Below are 19,196 nucleotides of genomic sequence, written 5' to 3' on the forward strand. Positions count from 1 at the left end.
TAAAAAACCTAACCTTACACCTAAAGCAATTAGAGAAAAGAAGAACAAAAAAACCCCCAAAGTTAGGAGAAGGAAAGAAATCATAAAGATAAGATCAGAAATAAATGAAAACAAAATGAAGTAAATGATAGCAAAGATCAATAAAACTAAAAGCTGGTTCTTGGAGAAGATAAATAAAATTGGTAAACCATTAGCCAGACTCATCAAGAAAAAAAGGGAGAAGACTCAAGTCAATAGAATTAGAAATGAAAAAGGAGAAGTCACAACTGACACTGCAGAAATACAAAGGATCATGAAAGTGTAATACAAGCAACCATATCCCAATAAAATGGACAACCTGGAAGAAATGGACAAATTCTTAGAAAAGCACAACCACCCGAGATTGAACCAGGAAGAAGAAGAAAATATAAACAGACCAATCGCAAGCACTGAAATTGAAACTGTGATTAAAAATCTTCCAACAAACAAAAGCCCAGGACAGATGGCTTCACCGGTGAATTCTATCAACATTTAGAGAAGAGGTAACACCTATCCTTCTCAAACTCTTCCAAAATATAGCAGAGGGAGGAACACTCCCAAACTCATTCTGTGAGGTCACCATCACCCTAATACCAAAACCAGACAAAGATGCCACAAAAAAAGAAAACTACAGGCCAATATCACTGATCAACATAGATGCAAAAATCCTCAACAAAATACTAGCAAACAGAATTCAACAGCACATTAAAAGGATCAAACAGCATGATCAAGTGGGGTTTATCCCAGGAATGCAAGGATTCTTCAGTATACACAAATCAATCAATGTGATAAACCATATTAACAAATTGAAGGAGAAAAATCATATGATCACCTCAATAGATGCAGAGAAAGGTTTTGACAAAATTCGACACCCATTTATGATACTACTCCAGAAAGTAGGCATAGAGGGAACTTACCTCAACATAATAAAGGCCATATATGACAAACCCCCAGCCAACATCATTCTCAATGGTGAAAAACTGAAACCATTTCCAAAACCATTTCCAGTTTTCCAAAAACTACGATCAGGAACAAGACAAGGTTGCCCACTCTCACCACTATTACTCAACATAGTTTTGGAAGTTATAGCCACAGCAATCAGAGAAGAAAAAGAAATAAAAGGAATCCAAATCGGAAAAGAAGAAGTAAAACTGTCACTGTTTGCAGATGACATGATACTATACATAGAGAATCCTAAAGATGCTACCAGAAAACTACTAGAGCTAATCAATGAATTTGGTAAAGTAGCAAGATACAATATTAATGCACAGAAATCTCTTGCATTCCTATACACTAATAATGAAAAATCTGACAGAGAAGTTAAGGAAACACTCCCATTTACCACTGCAACAAAAGAATAAAATACCTAGGAATAAACCTACCTAAGGAGACAAAAGACCTGTATGCAGAAAACTATAAGACACTGATGGAAGAAATTAAAGATGATACAAACAGATGGAGAGATACACCATGTTCTTATAGATTGGAAGAATCAACATTGTGAAAATGACTATACTATGCAAAACAATCTACAGATTCAATGCAATCCCTATCAAACTACCAATGGCATTTTTCACAGAACTAGAACAAAAAATTTCACAATTTGTATGGAAACACAAAAGACCCTGAATAGCCAAAGCAGTCTTGAGAAAGAAAAATGGAGCTGGAGGAATCAGGCTCCTGGACTTCAGACTATACTACAAAGCTACAGTCATCAAGACAGTATGGTACTGGCACAAAAACAGAAATATAGATCAATGGAACAGGATAGAAAGCCCAGAGATAAACCCACACACAAACGGTCACCTTATCTTTGATAAAGGAGGCAAGAATATACAATGGAGAAAAGACAGCCTCTTCAATAAGTGGTGTTGGGAAAACTGGACAGCTACATGTAAAAGAATGAAATTAGAACACTTCCTAACAGCATACACAAAAATAAACTCAAAATGGATTAAAGACCTAAATGTAAGGCCAGACACTATCAAACTCTTAGAGGAAAACATAGGCAGAACACTCTATGACATAAATCACAGCAAGATTCTTTTTGACCCACCTCCAAGAGAAATGGAAATAAAAACAAGAATAAATAGGACCTAATGAAACTTAAAAGCTTCTGCACAGCAAAGGAAACCATAAACAAGACGAAAAGACAACCCTCAGAATGAGAGAAAATATTTGCAAATGAAGCAACTGGCAAAGGATTAATCTCCAAAATTTACAAGCAGCTCATGCAGCTCAATATTAAAAAACAAACAACCCAATCCAAAAATGGGCAGAAGATCTAAATAGACATTTCTCCAAAGATAATATACAGATTGCCAACAAACACATGAAAGGATGCTCAACATCACTAATCATTAGAGAAATGCAAATCAAAACTACAATGAGATATCATCTCACACCGGTCAGAATGGCCATCATCAAAACATCTATAAACAATAAATGCTGGAGAGGGTGTGGAGAAAAGGGAACCCTCTTGCACTGTTGGTGGGAATGTAAATTGATACAGCCACTATGGAGAACAGTATGGAGGTTCCTTAAAAAACTAAAAATAGAACTACCATACGACCCAGCAATCCCACTACTGGGCACCCTGAGAAAACCATAATTCAAAAAGAGACATGTACCACAATGTTCATTGCAGCTCTATTTACAATAGCCAGGACATGGAAGCAACCTATGTGTCCATTGACAGATGAATGGATAAAGAAGATATGGCACATATATACAATGGAATATTACTCAGCCATAAAAAGGAGCAAAATTGGGTTATTTGTAGTGAGGAGAATGGACTGTCCTACAGAGTGAAGTAAGTCAGAAAGAGAAAATTACTGTATGCTAACACATATATATGGAATCTAAAAAAAAAAAAAAAGGTTCTGAAGAACCTAGGGGCAAGACAGAAATAAAGACACAGATATAGAGAATGGACTTGACACAGGGAGGGGGAAAGGTAGCTGGGACGAAGTGAGAGACTGGCATGGACATATATACACTACCAAATGTAAAATAGATGGCTAGTGGGAAGCAGCCGCATAGCACAGGGAGATCAGCTCTGTGCTTTGTGACCACCTAGAGGGGTGGGATAAGGAGGGTGGGAGGGAGACTCAAGAGGGAGGAGATACGGGGATATATGTATATGTATTGCTGATTCACTTTGTTTTACAGCAGAAACTAACACACCATTGTAAAGCAATTATACTCCAATAAAGATGTTAATAAATAAATGTTATTCTGTAATTCTACTACAAAATGAGTTAGAATTTCAGAACATGTCTGAAAATGACATTGTCCTCTTAAATGATATTCTACTGAGACAATCTTTTTTAAGGTTTCACTAATTTGGATCAAGAAAAATTAATTTTCTAATATTTAAATTATGACAGTTAACTAAAATGACCTTAGTGTGTAGCTAGCTTCTATTTTTATTAACATTATATTATTGTATATGTATTTTAAGTCTTGGTTCCTCCATGAAAAACTAACGTATTAATGACAGTTTTAAATGTGAAAGGTAAAATGCCCTGTTTCTTTATTGTTGAAAATAAAAAGACATGTCCCTGCATCAGGGTATTGGTGAAGCAACCTACTAGTCAAGTAAGAGTAGAAGTTTTTCAAAATGTTGTTGCAAATTTTTGTTTGGGGGAATTAATTTGGGAGAATTTTTGGAAATAGTCTGAAATGATGTGGAACCAGGCCTGGTAGATAGAGTGGGTTATAAAACTTTGTAATAATATTTTGGATGATTTGTAACTATAATGAAGAGACCAGTTTTTCTTTTGGCTCAGAGACGCTCTACCAAAGAGAAATTTTGAAAATGTTTGGAGAAAGGGCAGTACCAGTGGAAGACACAATACATGTGTCCTCATGCATGACTGCCTTGAGGCGGCTCTCATTTGAACTTAAAGATTATGAGATGTTTGCTTACAAATCATCAGTTCAAGAACAGGATGGGAGAGGTTATGTTTATGTTTTAAAAATCTGATTATCAAAGGTAAGAAGTTTCATTTTTTAAGAAAATGAAAACACTTTTTTTTGCAAACAATACCAGAGTGAAATTATTCTAAGATCACATCTTAGGCAAATACTCCTAAGAACGCTTTTTATTTTCTAGATTAAAAAAAAAAGATCCCACCCACCCAACATTCCTCTCTATGCCTAAGAAATTAATTTCTCACCACTTTGGGTGACAGCAGCAAAAGTCATTCTGGGGTTAATCAAAAATTTTAAGACAAGGGCTATATGACATGAGAACACTGGTATATACAGGCCATGATTATCTAAGAAGTGTACATAAGTAACTAAGCTGTCCATTAAAAACTTAAAAAAAAAAAAGGCTGGAAACTTGGCAAAATCTGTGATTTAAAAGCAGTTGATGTTAGTTGTCTTCATTTTTAATACATTTATCTGTTACGATGCATCAGAGAAATTCTCTCTGAATATATCCATTTTACAAGTTTATTGTGGATAAAGTAGACCTAAATAAAGCTGCATATATTTAAGTATACAATTTAATGTTTGTTGGATGTAAACATCCATGAAATCATCACCACAATCAGTATTGTGAATACATCTGTCACTCCCAAAAGTTTCCTCATTCCCCTCTGTAATTCGTCCCTCCCCAGACAACCACGAATTTGCTTTCTGCCACAATAGATTCTGTTACAAGATTTTATATAAATGGAGTCATTCCATATCTACTCTCTTTTGTCTGGCTTCTTTCACTCAGCCTAATTATTCTGAGATTCATCTGTGTTGTTGTATGTATCAGTATTTTATTCTTTTTTATTATTATTTATCCCTTTTTATTCTACTTATTCCAGATATTTCTATTTATTTATTTAATTGCCTTTTATGGATATACCAGAGTTTGTTTATCCATTTACCTGTTGATGCTCATTTGAGATGTTTCCAGTTTTTAATTTTTATTCATAAAGCTGCTATGAACATTTATGTACAAATCTTTGTATAAACATATGATTTCTTTTCCCTTGAGTTGTAGTTAAGTGTACATTTAAATTTTTAAGAAACTGCCAGTTTTCCAAAGCAGTTGTACCCTTTCTCATTTCCACCAGCAGTGTATGAGATTTCTGGCTCCTTCTTATCCTCCCCAGTACTTGGTACAGTCAGCTTCTTTCAGTTTTAACTCTTCTAATGCGTGTGAAGTGATATCTCATTGTGGTTTTGATTTGCATTCCCCTGATGGATAATGATGTTGAACTTCTTTTCATGTTTTTATTTGGCATCAGTATTTCTTCTTTAGTGAAGTGTGTTCAAATTTTACCAATTTTCACTGGGTTGCTTATCTTGTTAATTAGTCATGAGTTCTTTATATAGCTTAGACACAATTCCTTTGTCAGATATATATCTTGTAAATATTTTCTCCTAGGCTGTGGCTTTCATAACAATGTTGTTTGAAGAGCAAAACTTTTAACTTTTGATACAGTCTCATTTACTGACTTTTTTCTTTTGGGGTTGTGCTTTCAGTGTCATGTTTTAAAGTCTTTACCAAATTCAAGGTCACTAAGATTTTCTCCTGTGTTTTCTTCTAGAAGTTTTATAGTTTTAGCTCTGACATTTAGGACTATGAGCCATGTTGAGTTAAATTTTATGTGTGATATCAGTTAAGAGTCAAGGTGTATTTTATTTCATTTTTGCATAAGGCTACCCAGTTGTTCCATCATTTAACCTCAGTGGACTATACTTTCCTCATTTGTAAAATGGGATTACATCTTCCATCTCGAAAGTTTGTTGTGGAAACTAAATAAAACAATATATGTACAGTGCCTAGGACCTGATAGGCACTTAATAAATATAATTTCCTTCCTATACACCCTCCCAAAAAAAAACTCTTAGAAAAAACTATGGAATACTACTTACTGTGTATTAGAAAATGATTTATCACTTAGTACAAGATTTAAATAAAGATACGAGCAAAGAATTAATAGACTCTTGAAAGTTTGGTGCTAGAAAGGTTTTCAAAGCTTATTTCATCCAACCCTGTCCTTTCAAGATGCAGAACATGAAACCTGAGGGCTGACATGATTCACCCAAGGTCATTCACCAAGATGGTGGCAAAGATGGGCTAGAACCCAACCCCTTAGCCCTCATCTCAACTCTTACTCATCATTACTTAATTGAAAGGTGGGCTACAAACAAATTTTTCAGAGTGAAAAATCACCACATACATTGAAATAGAAGAGTTTTAAAAGAGACATATAGTAATTTCCTCACAAAATTATTACTAATTACATCTAGTAGCCTGAAAGTGTTAGCACACAATCTTCTATCCAACAAAATTGAATTCATTATAGGTGGCTATTAAAATATTTGGGAATAAGTGTTAGGAGTAGATTCACAACATTATTGAGAGTTTTTTTAATGAATAAAAAAAGGAAAATATTTATATATTTAGCTATGTGAAAATTAAAAATTTTGCCTGACAGAAGACATCATAAATTAGAATTTTAAAAAATGAGACAAATTAGCAAAAAGTGGCAAGCTATATTAAGAGCTTGATTGATACACTTAATATATGATGGGTTGTCACGGATCCAGGGAAAACATGAAGACCCCAGCAGAAAATAGGCAAGGGGTACATACAAGTGTGTCCCAGATAAACACAAATAACCATTAAGCAGAAGGAAAGAGTCTCTACCCACTAACATTTAGAGATCATATCTGAAAAAATGAGATATATATTTACGTCAGAGACTGCCAAAAATTTAAAAAGAGTAATAATACCCCACAACTTGGTGAGGGTGTGGAAAAAGGGCCCCTTTCATGTATGCTGTTGCTGTGAGCCTAGTATTGACACAACTTTCCTGGAGGGCAATTTGGTAATTTCTATGAAAAATTCCATGAAATGATTGACCCAGAAATGCCATTTCCATGAATTTATCTTATAAAAATACCTACCCAAGTGCCTAAAGATATTTTTATTAAGACATACATTGCAGGCTGGGTTGAATATCAAAAACTGAGAAACCAACAAAATGTCCACTCACCAATGAATAGTGTAAAAATAAATAGAGGGATGATGCATTCGTATGGCATGCTCTGCTGTTCTCAGAAGAATGAAGTTGCTCTATATATACCACCTGGAAAAGGGTCAAGGACGCATTAAGTGAAAAAGCAAATTGTAAAGATGTGTAGGCTGATCCTACTTTGTAAAAGCGGGGAAGGGAGAAATAGGTATTTGAATATACATGGAAGAAAGCTTTACTCGGACTCCTTAGTTAAAAGTGACAGAATGAGGAGGAACTAGCATAAGCCAGAAGGAATTGTTTGGCTCCCATCACTGGGAACCCACAGGTACAGTTAGCCCAAGAGTTAGCTGGATCTGGGGGCTCAGGCAACGTTCTCATCGTCTCCCACTGATTCTGCCTCCCTCCATGTTTCGTCCTCATTCTTTTTCATCCCAGACAGCCACCTCCCTCATGCAGCTCAAAAATATCACCACTGGTAATCTGACTTCAGATTTTCCTAGTAGAATAATGACCTGCAAGAGTAAGAGACAGAATTTCCTGCCACGTCCCGCAGGAACCACAGCTAGGACTCTGACATTTCCGTCCCACTCCCGTTAGGTATCAAGCCTTTTCCTGAAGCAATGACTTGGGTCGGGGGCCAGGGCTCATTCTCAGCGGCAGGTGAAGCTCCTGATTCCATCTCTGGGAGCAGTGGGAGCACAAGTGTGGGCTCAGACTGGGGGCCAGTGGTTCCCCACAGGGAGGACTTCTACTAAACAACCAGTATCTACTACACACTGGACATCTTTAATAACAATAACGTTAGGAAGTGGGTTATTATTGTAATTGAAAAATGCAAAGGTTGGGACTACAGAAAATGGTATAAAAAACAAACAGCAAACCAGGAGTCCTATCTCACCTCTAATCAGGTGCCCTTTTCAAGATTTAAAAGAACAAAGACACACACACACACACACACACACACACAGAGGCACATTTTTCCATTATTTTGTCAAAATGTGGCATAGGTCTTTCTTGGCAACAAAGTAGTTAATTTCTTCTGGAAAGATACCGGGGAAGGAATTTTTACTGAAGAGGCTGATTCAACCTTTTCTGGGAGCAGAGACTCTTAGATTTTGTGAGATAAGTGAAGGGAATGTACAGGCCAGGGTGAGTGCTGAGGTGGCTCTGTGTGAGCTTGTCCTGGAGCCCCCTCAGGGCAGGAGGATTGGAGGGTAAGGCCAGCCCCAGGCTTTCTGACAGCTTCTGAACGGGCGGTAAATGTCCCCCGAATGGATTTTTCTCTCCAGAAAGCAGTCAGTGAACTCTGTCTGTCACACTTGCCGCTGACTGCCTTCTCCCCATCACCCCCCACTGCCACCCCCCAGTAGGTCCGTCAAAGAGAAACCAGGAATCAGGAATGCAAGACCTAACAGTTAAACTCATTAGCTTGGATTCCACAAATCCTGCATTTGAGATAAATAAGATAGGAGCTATAATGAAGTTTCTGTATTTATTACCTCTGAATAAAGGATTTACTTTGCAAATTATAGGGTAAATAAGATTGCAGAGGAAAGGGGAAAGCTACTTTTCAAGCACCCTTCACTATTTCAGAAACATCCATCAACAGGTAATCAACTGATAAGCCAGTGACTAATGATAAGTCACTGCTGTCTATTCAATCAAGTATTTTTTTAAAATCCTCTTCTACTGGACACTATAGCCTGGTTCCTCATTTCTGTGTATATCCTCAAGAGTAATTAAACAAAGTGTAATTCAGAATGTTTTACTAATTCAGATTACTGGAAAGTTTTTATTGTAGGTTAGTTAAGACTCAGATGTGACGTCTGATATCAGATGTGATTTCTGGCATAGTTATAGTGGTTAAGACTTTTGAGTCAGGTCTGGTTCAAGTTCAGGTTCTATCATTTAATGCCATCTTGGGCAAGTTGCTTGCCTCTCTGAGCCTTAGTTCTCTCATCTATATAACTGGATAACTATACCCCTCTTATGGAATTGCCGTGAGGATTCAGTGAGAAGCTTAGCACATAGTAATCCATCAGTAAATATTAGCTTTAGTTTTTAATCTTTTTAGTCATGTATTGTGTTTTAAATGTAACTGACTCTCCTAGGTTCCCAAGACATTTCCTTTTCAAAGTTTTGATTTAGTGAGAACAGAATAGAGTGAGAACAGAATAGGGCTGGCTTTAAACACATGTTGGCCAAGTGCTCAACTGTTCAGTACAATAGGTCATGTAGTATCTGAAGGGAAAAAAGTGTATCATCTGAATCAATCTGTCAACTTTAGTTAATTGATTTTATAGGATTTGTGGATTCTTTCCTTAAGAGCAACCTTCACCATTATGTTCTACCTTTCCATTAACAGACAAATGAACAAATAAACAAACAAACAGACAAGCAAAATTCTCCTCCACAGAGTTAGGCAGTATTTTGATCTATTCAGCCTTGGGAGAGTCCACCAGCACAGATGGTTCCCATTTCAATAACTAGTGTATGGCATGCAGGCAGTGTTTACCCACAGACAGCACTGAGTGATGAGCTAGGAAATTGTGAGGCAGGTCAAGCAACTCCGATCAAGTAGAATGAGTGGCAAGAAAGTATTATAAAATGAAAAGTGACAAATTGGGAAACAATATTTGGCACACATGTAACAAGCAAAGGCTATAAAATACTAATATCAGAATGTAAAAATATAAAAGAGACTCTACCAATCAATAAGAAATGCCAAACAATCCAAAAGAAGAATGATACTAGGTTAGTCTCTGCCAAGTCACAAAAGAAATTCAAAAGGTTAAGAATTTATGAAAAGAAGCTGAGCCTCATCAGGAATCAGGGAAATTCAAATGAAACCAGTAGTGGCTCACCATCTTTGATTATCAGACTTGCAGAAGTTAAAAACAATGATAAATACCTAACGTTGAGGATTTCAAGGAATGGATGTTCTCTTAAATTACATATTTTTTCTATTGCTGCAGTTACAAATTGCCACAAACTTAGTTGCTTAAAACAACACAAATTTATTATCTTATGTTGGTTAGAAGTTCAATAAGAGTCTCACTGGGCTAAGATCAAGGTGTCAGCCGGGGCTGCATTCCTTTCTTGCGCCTCTGGGGAGGATCCATTTCCTTGCCTTTTCCCGCTTCTAGAGGAAACCAGCATACCTGGACTCCTTCTTCTATCTTTAAACACAGCAATGTTGCATTTTCTTTGATCATTCTTCTGGTGTGGTCACATCTCTCTCTGACCACAGCTGGGAAAGATTCTCTGCTTTTAAAGATTCATGTGATTAGATTGGACCCAATCAGATAATCCAGGATAATCTCCCCATCTCAAGGTCTTTAACCTTAGTCACATCTACAAAGTCCCTTTTGCCAGATAAGGTAACATATTCCCAGGTTCTCAGAATTAGGACGTGGACATCTTTGGGAGGGAGCATATTCTGCCTATCATATTAATGGTGATAGTCTAGTCTATTTGGAGGAGAGTTTGGAAGTACAGTCAGCCCTCTGTATTCACAGATTCTGCATCTGTAAATTCAACCAACCTCAAACTGAAAATATGCGGAAAAAATTTTTAATTTCAGAAAATTCCAAAAAGCAAAATTTGACTTTGCCACACTGGCAACTATTTATATAGCATGTACATTGTATTTACACCTATTTACATACCATTTACATTGTATTAGGTGTTATAAGTAAACTAGAGGTGATTTAAAGTATATGGGAGGATACACCTATGTTATATTCAAATACTACGCCATTTTTTATAAGGGACTTGAGCATCCACAAATTTTGGTATCCTGACGGGTCCTGGAACAAATTCCCCATGGATACTGAGGGACGACTGTGTATGCAAACCTACTAACGCAGAAATTTGACGTTTGATTATCTATCCTACAGAAAACTTGCACATTTGTATAGAAGTGTATGTCCAGAGACGTTCATTGCAGCATCATTTGTGAAAGCAAGAGATTAAAACAAATGAAATACACCTCAAAAAAGGATTTTTAAGTAAATTATATCTGTGTTACCAGGTAGCAGTTAAAAATACAAATACAGGCAGATCTCTATGTGCTGATATGAAAATATCTCCAGAACATGTGGTTAAGTGAAAAAAAGAAAGGAAAAAAAAAAAGAAGTTGAAGATATACTAAAATAAACATTTAAATGGAAACTTATAGTTCAAGAATTTTAAAAATGTCTGGAAGGATCCTCACTAAACCTTTGAGAAGTAGAGTGAAATTGAGGATAGGGAATGGAGGGGATATTCACTTTATCTTTCTTGATAAGCATAGATGATAGATAGATAGATAGATAGATAGATAGATAGATAGATAGATAGATAGATGAAGGATAGAGATATCTATATTTATCTCTGTAATGTTTGAATTTTCACAGGAGTGTATTCACATTTACTTGTATTTTTAAAAAATATTGTTTAAAATCAAAGTGCACTGGAAGCTAAGTCATGAACACAGCTACAAGATGTGCACTACTCACTAGGCTTGAGTTTTCCATCTTTTTTGCTTTCAATCTGTTTGTATCCTTGAGTATAAAGTGTGTCTTCTGTAGGCACCAAGCAGTTGGATTATTTTTTTTAAATCTGTTCTACCTCTAGCTTTTTTTTTTTTTCTTTAACATCTTTATTGGAGTATAATTGCATTTCAATGGTGTGTTAGTTTCTGCTTTATAACAAAGTGAATCAGTTATACATATACATATATCCCCATATCTCCTCGTTCTTGTGTCTCCCTCCCACCCTCCCTATCCCACCCCTCTAGGTGGTCACAAAGCACTGAGCTGATCTCCCTGTGCTATGCGGCTGCTTCCCACTAGCTATCTATTTTACATTTGGTAGTGTATATATGTCCATGCCACTCTCTCACTTCGTCCCAGCTTACCCTTCCCACTCCCCATGTCCTCAAGTCCATTCTCTACATCTGCATCTTTATTCCTGTCCTGCCCCTAGGTTCTTCAGAACCATTTTTTTCCCCTAGATTCCATATATATGTGTTAGCATATGGTATTTTTTTTTCTCTTTCTGACTTACTTCACTCCTACCTCTAGCTTTTAATTGACATGTTTTTTTTTTATTTTATTTATTTATTTACTTATTTATATATGGCTGTGTTGGGTCTTTGTTTCTGTGCAAGGGCTTTCTCTAGTTGCGGCAAGTGGGGGCCACTCTTCATCGCGGTGTGCGGGCCTCTCACTATCGCGGCCTCTCTTGTTGCAGAGCACAGGCTCTAGACGCGCAGGCTCAGCAATTGTGGCTCACGGGCCTAGTCGCTCTGCGGCATGTGGGATCTTCCCAGACCAGGGCTCGAACCCGTGTCCCCTGCATTGGCAGGCAGATTCTCAACCACTGTGCCACCAGGGAAGCCCTAATTGACATGTTTAATCCATTTATATTTAATGTAATTACTGACAAGGTAGGATTTAGAGCTGCCATTTTCTATTTGTTTTCTATGTCTTATCTTTTTTATTCCTTGGTTGATCTATCACTGCTTTCTTTTGTGTCAAATAGATATTTTTTAGTGTGCCATTGTTGTCTATTTTGCTGTATTTTTGGAGTTAGTTTCTTAGTGGTTGTCCTGGGGATTACAATAAACATCTTAACTTAAAATAGTCTAGTTTAGATTAATACCAGAATAATTTTAATAGCATAAAAAACCTTGGTTCCAATACAGCTCAGTTTCAGTTCTCAGCCCTTCCTGTGTGAGAATAGCTTTTGGAGAGATATTCATTGTCTCCTTTCTGCTAGTAAGCACTGGTTGTGTCTCACTTTAACTAATGGGTATGTCTTAAAGAATTCCTAATTTCTAGTTAGGGGTGAAATGAAGAGATAAAGTAACCACATTAGCTATGTAAGCAGAGAACATGGCACCTCCAATTCACATAGGAGATTTTGAAGGAGGCATCCCCATTCACTGAGCTTTCTCAGTTTTCATTTGGCAGCTCATAAAGTGATTTTATGTGCAACTGAAAAAATGTAAAACCATTTCCCACATGCTTTAAAAAAACTATAATGCATTTTCAAATACAAAGGACTATAGGGAGATTTCCTGACAAGCTTGAATAAAGGTGGGAATTTCAATTTTTTATGAGATTCTTTAAGCACTGAGTCTTAAGGCAGCAGTAGCTCGCTGTTGCTAGCTATGAACGCATTGTAACTCCCAAGCTGAAGAGAGGTAAATGAGCGTTCCAGGGTCTGCAAAATGAAAAAAATACATTTGCAATTCATGTGTCACAGAAACAATTATTCTTCAAGTTTTATCATCAGGAAGTGAGAAAGGCAAATCACCCTGTATATATACATTCACAAATATACATTTATATAATGTATAACACATCTCTTTGTATTGCAATGATATTTGGCCATGGCTTGTATACAGTAGTTTCCATATGGTGTTTCAAACCATGTGCATCAGTTCAACTCAAAATAGCTTGGTGTTGGTGTTAGGCAGATCTGAACTTGAGTCATGGTGTTGCCACTTACTCCCAGTGTGACTTGGTACTTCATCTCTTAATCATTTAATCTCTTTATGCCTCAGTTTCTTCAACCAAAAAAATTGACTTAAATGTGGTACCCACCTCACAGAGCAACTGAGATGATGAATCAATGTGATTAGCTATTGCTAATAATATAACTATTAATTAAAAATAATAACAGAAGCTATTTTGAGCACCTGCTACATGCAAACCAAGGTACTAGGGCCTAAAGACAAATGGTAGATGGAATATATTGAACCCATGTGATTCAAATATGCTTCAAGCTAAGTCTGAGAAACAAGAAATAATGACATACACAATGCTGATAAAAATCAAAGCAAATCTCAATGGAATTTCTAGGAGAATTGGGGACAATAAGATTACAGTAGAAATAGAATTGGCATTGGAATGTGTTTACTTAACGTTTTCAACATACTAATGAAAATAGCTCTTTTTTTTTTTTTTGGCAAATCTTCACTGTACTTGTACTTTCTTCAATACCCTAAAGAAGTTCTATTAGTATTGATTGGTCTTTGAGTTCAATAATAGATTACCTTCATTTTTTACAATTTAAGTTTTTTAAAAATTATTTTTATAAATGTTTGTAAAGTAAATTATGTTTTAAATGGTTCTGAATGAGTTTCATGCTTTCTAGTCATCACATTTCGTGCATTTCACTCCTTACTTAAAATATATTCCCATCTCTTGTCTGTCAACTCAAATCCTATCCAGTCTTTCAGAATCATCACCAATACCACTTCTTCTCTGAACCTTTTTGACAAATCTGGGTTTTCATCTGGAGCATAGAGCTCAGCAAGACTTTTAATTTTTTTTTCAGAGATGGAAAAGTGGCCATTTAAAAGTAGTTTTTGGTTTTCTTCACTTTTATAGGAAAACTTTTTATTTTGAGAAAGAATTCCAACATGCATTTTGATTATGCAAAAGTAAAGCCAAAATGCTACTCTGGAATGGGGACACTAGGGGCCATAAGTAGCCAAACTGCTTTGCACAAAGATGTCAATATTTGACTTTACCATGGAAAGAGTTACATCTTGTATAAATTAGCTTTTGCCACAATAATGGTACATAACAAACAACCTCAAAACACAGTGACTGAAACAAAAGTTTTTTTATTTTCACAGATCTGTGAGTCACCTGGGTTGGTTTTGCTTCACATTGCAGATCTGCAAATCTGGGTCTTTCCCTCATGTCTTTCATCCTCCTTGGTCCCATTGGGCTCTTCAGGACACATTCTTCTCATGGTGATGGCAAAGGCACAAGGGGGAAGCCCAACATAAATACTTTTCAAGCTAATTTTTGCATTGCAGCTGCTAACATCCTACAACCCAAAGCAAAACACATGTCCGAGTCAAAGTCAAGAGGCAGGGACTTTAGTAGGAGAGAATATAAAGCTATAAGGCAGAGGGTGTAGATACAGGAAGTGGTGAAGAATTGGGTCCAATAATTCAATCTATCAGATATCTCCATAAAGATATCAGTTGAAACTGAGCGAGGGATTTGGGATTTGGAGTTGCACTTGCTGGACCAGGGAAAGGAGTGCAGAAGGTAAACAATCTTCACAATGCAGGAACAGGTGGGAATTAATGAGAGAGCTGGCTGTGACCATTTTGTGATACCCACGTTCCTTGTTAGAGTCCCTTAAATGTTACTGCTTGATAGTAGCTGGGTTGGGGAAATTAAGATAGGCCCATGAGCAAAGCAGAGTCAGGAACGTTGGATAGACAATCTAGTTTTGGAATGGTTGTAGAATTTGTCTACAATAAGATGCCTGGCCATGAAGACAAGCAACAATGAGAGAGAATTGTGGGAAATAAGAGTTTTCCTCCAGGGTTTTTAGAAATATTCAACGTGGGCAACCCTAGCGAACACTAAACTTTCTGCTAATATGGGCGTATAGAGTCTGCTGTTTGAGATATCACAGTGGTAAAATAACTGTGAAGCAAGACATGCCTAATTCAAGCAGCTTTACCAGTGATATTATTAATTATAACTTGTCTATTTTAGATTAGACTAAGTTTTAGTCACTTACTGGACCTCTTAGCCCAAACTCATTTATTTGGATACAAAAGTAACATATCCCTGTAGGCTTAAGTCATACGTCTCATGATCACTTATATATCTCTTATCATTTACGCAGTCCATACATATGAAACCCAAGCTATATACAACATAAACAGCTATGTAAAACAAAGTTTCTAATTTCAAATTATCAGTCCAAACAAAGTGATAACACTATAAGACAGAAGATACAAAGTCTATAAATATTTTGAAGAGACAGGCACTATTCAGTGAAAATCTTGACCTATAAAAGTTTAAAATAAACCTGATCGTAGTAACTAGTCCCTTAATGATTTTTTTAATTTTTTTAATTTTTTTTTGTTCCAGGCTTATGTTTATTAAAAGCTAAACAAAGGATTCCTCTGCAAGGTATTTTCCCATGTGATAGAGACAGCTGCCCCACTGCCCTCATACATTCGCTCTAACTTCCAGTGACAAAAAAGGCAGAGGGTGATACATGTCATTGATTATAAAAATCTATGCTCTGTAATTTAAACAAATTCCTTTCCAATGTGTTTAGTTATTTCTGAAGAACTCCATGGCTCATCAGTTGGCTAGCAGGCCAATGGACAATCATCGCTAACTACAAAGTACTTCAAGTCTATAAATTCATCTCTCAAGTTTTGACATTTAAAGAAAAAAGCACTGGGCAGAGAATAATAAACAAATATGGGATGACTGAATCAGTCCACACCAGAGTTCTTCATGGCCCAACACCAGAGCTAAATTTCTTCAAAAATCAGATTCCAAATGTCCCACAATCTCTTTCAAATGTGTGTTTTTACAAATTAGGGGATCAACATTTCTTTACAGGAGCATTTAAACAGTTTTCAGCTCTGAAGGACGAGTCTGTAAAACCTGAGAGCCTGTATAACTGAGAATCTCTTCAGAATGACATGTTTAAGCTGAGAGACAGTGGTAATGTTCTCTCATGGTTCACAGGCTTTTGTTGATGTTGCTGGTGGTTTTAATCAAAGAAAAGATGGAGTACCTTTTCTAGGTCTTGCAGGCCACTTTCTCTTTTTATCATCTATATGATTGTGCAAGTAGAACAATTATTAGAAATCTTTAAGCTATTATTTCTGGGCCTGCCTTAATTTCCTTGGGAAAAAAAAAAACTACACCAGAAACATGCAATACCTGATTATTCAATTAGATGAAGCAGCACAAGAAGAGATCCAAGGACGCCCCTGCTCACATCAGACAGACAACTTGGATCTGAAAGATTAGCACATTAAATGACCGCCAAATAATCAAGATTCCAAACATTAAAGACAATTACATATCAAATAGACAGTCAGACATGGTGGTATGTTTTAAAAGATTGTGCCCACAATAAGCAAATGACATAGTGGTGGAACATCAAAACAAAGCTGATGAATAAAAAGGCACACTCTAAAAGTTCAGGAGTAGAAAGAACAGTTCTTTTTGGTTTGTTTTGTGTCTAATGTAGGAGGAAAGGAAAACAGGTGTATTCAAATCATTTTCAGGTGAAGGGTTCTGTCAGTTGAAGCAGTTAACGGTGGCTTCTCTCTCCCCGGACCAAAGCAGTCTTTTCTTCCACTGGCTTCTGAGAACGTGTTTAGTGTTCCGATGTGTAGAAGTGATACATCAGGGCTACAACCAGTGCTGAGATAGCTGGGATCACCCAGTTGGTCCACCAGCTGGAATTAGAATCAATAGTAGTAATAAGAGTTTCCGAAGGCTTGGTTATCTTTGACCTGTCATCCGGATGCAGCTCCCCAGCGATGAACGTTTTGGACAGTTCTCGAGCATGCGTACAGTGTCCGACATCCTCAAGGTTTTCGGTAGCATCACCTCCAGCTTGTTCCCTTAAGGCTTCTTCCCCACCAGGGTGCTCCTCCAAACATTTGCTCAGATCGTACACCTTGCAATGCAGGATCAGCCAGATGCTCTTGCTGTGGTTGTGCTTCTGGATCTCTTCCAGGGTGTAGTACTTCACGGCTTTGTCGGCCTCCTCGGCCATTGCGGAGCGCGGCGAGCCTCGGGCCCTAAAGGGAGCAGCGGAGCCGGGCAGAGTACAGCCGGCGTCTCCGCGAACTTGCCCCGGGACATTCCCTGCGGCCCGGCTCCGCGCCTGGGCCCCCTTAATGCTTTTTGTTTGTTTGTTTGTTCTTTAAAGATTTTTTTTAAACTCTGGGTTTATTTATTTATTTTTGGCTGTGTTAGGTCTTCGTTTCCGTGCGAGGGCTTTCTCTAGTTGCGGCGAGCGGGGGCCACTCTTCATCGCGGTGCGCGGGCCTCCCTCTCACTATCGCGGCCTCTCTTGTTGCGGAGCACAGGCTCCAGACGCGCAGGCTCAGTAATTGTGGCTCACGGGCCTAGTTGCTCCGCGGCATGTGGGATCTTCCCAGACCAGGGCTCGAACCCGTGTCCCCTGCATTGGCAGGCAGATTCTCAACCACCGCGCCACCAGGGAAGCCCCTCCTTAATATTTTTAAATGGACAATGACAATCAGTAAGTAGCTGGCTCAGCTTTCAAAATGTTAAGTACAGAAGCCAAGCGTATATCATCTAAGTGTTAGAATCCATCGTGAGACTCCCAATGAATAATATACCACAGAAACCCAAAGCAATTAAATATGCCCGTTCACTTATATATTTGTTCAAAAACTAATCGCAGAGCTCTTATTATGTGCCAGACAAGCACGAAGGAAGTAGCAGTGAGCAAAGTAGACAAGGGCTCTGCCTTCTTTCCAGTTGGTTGAGAGAAAAGACACAAAAATCAGCCAGCAAACAAATAAAATGAACAAATCCATTCTGGAAAAACCTAATTGCTACAAATAAATTAAAGAAGGGCGCTATGAAGTAGCAGGAAGCTACTTTCTATCAGGTTGTCAGGGAAGGCCTCTCTGAAAAGCACCCTTTGAACTGCGACCTAAATGGAGCTAATTGTGCAAAGATGATCTGGGGCAAGAGTACTACAGGCAGAGGGAATAGCCACTGCAAAGGGTCTTAACTGGGTGTGATGTTGGCAATAGGAAATACTAGCTCTTAACATTTCTTTCCTTTTACTTCTTGCTTAGTTTAATAAAATCAGGTTTTAATCACTCATAATACTGGAGAAAGTCAATGACTCAGCGCAAGACTCATTGTATTCATTAGTATTTTTAGATTTGTAGTAGATTTTGTAAACACTAGAAAAAGACGATGTTTGACATTTTGTAAATTTAATATATATATTTAAAAGTCCAAAATATATGAAGAATTCATACAACTCAATAGCAAGAAAACAATCAGACTGAAAAATGGGCAAAAGATCTGAATAGACATTTTTCCAAAGACATACAGCTGGCCATGAAAAGATGCTCTACATCACTACTCATCAGGGAAATGCAAATCAAAACCACAATGAGATATCACCTAACACCTGTTAGAACAGCTATTATCAAAAAGACAAGAAATAACATGTGCTGTCAAGGATATGGAGAAAAGGGAACCCTTGTGCACTGTTGGGGAGGATGTAAATTAGTGCAGTCACTATGGAAAACAGTATGGCGATACCTCAAAAAATTAAAAATAGGACTACCATATGATCCAGAAATTCTACTACTTCTGGGTATTTATCCAAAGAAAAGAAAAACACTAATTCAAA

The 19,196-nt window shown here is 37.3% G+C and overlaps 1 protein-coding gene and 1 pseudogene across 16 annotated transcripts in view; one reads left to right on the forward strand and one right to left on the reverse strand.

The window, feature by feature from the left end:
- Positions 1-19,196, forward strand: part of MTERF1 (mitochondrial transcription termination factor 1) — a 602,843-nt gene that overhangs the window by 427,608 nt on the left and 156,039 nt on the right. The gene's annotated exons all lie outside the window — the stretch shown is intronic.
- Positions 13,403-17,644, reverse strand: LOC309666124 (cytochrome b5 pseudogene; annotated as a pseudogene). Its single transcript has one exon. The product of its transcript is annotated as a cytochrome b5 pseudogene (transcript).

The sequence above is a fragment of the Balaenoptera physalus genome (assembly GCF_965194825.1).
Source record: "Balaenoptera physalus genome assembly, chromosome: 8".
NCBI classification, from domain to species: Eukaryota; Metazoa; Chordata; class Mammalia; order Artiodactyla; family Balaenopteridae; genus Balaenoptera; species Balaenoptera physalus.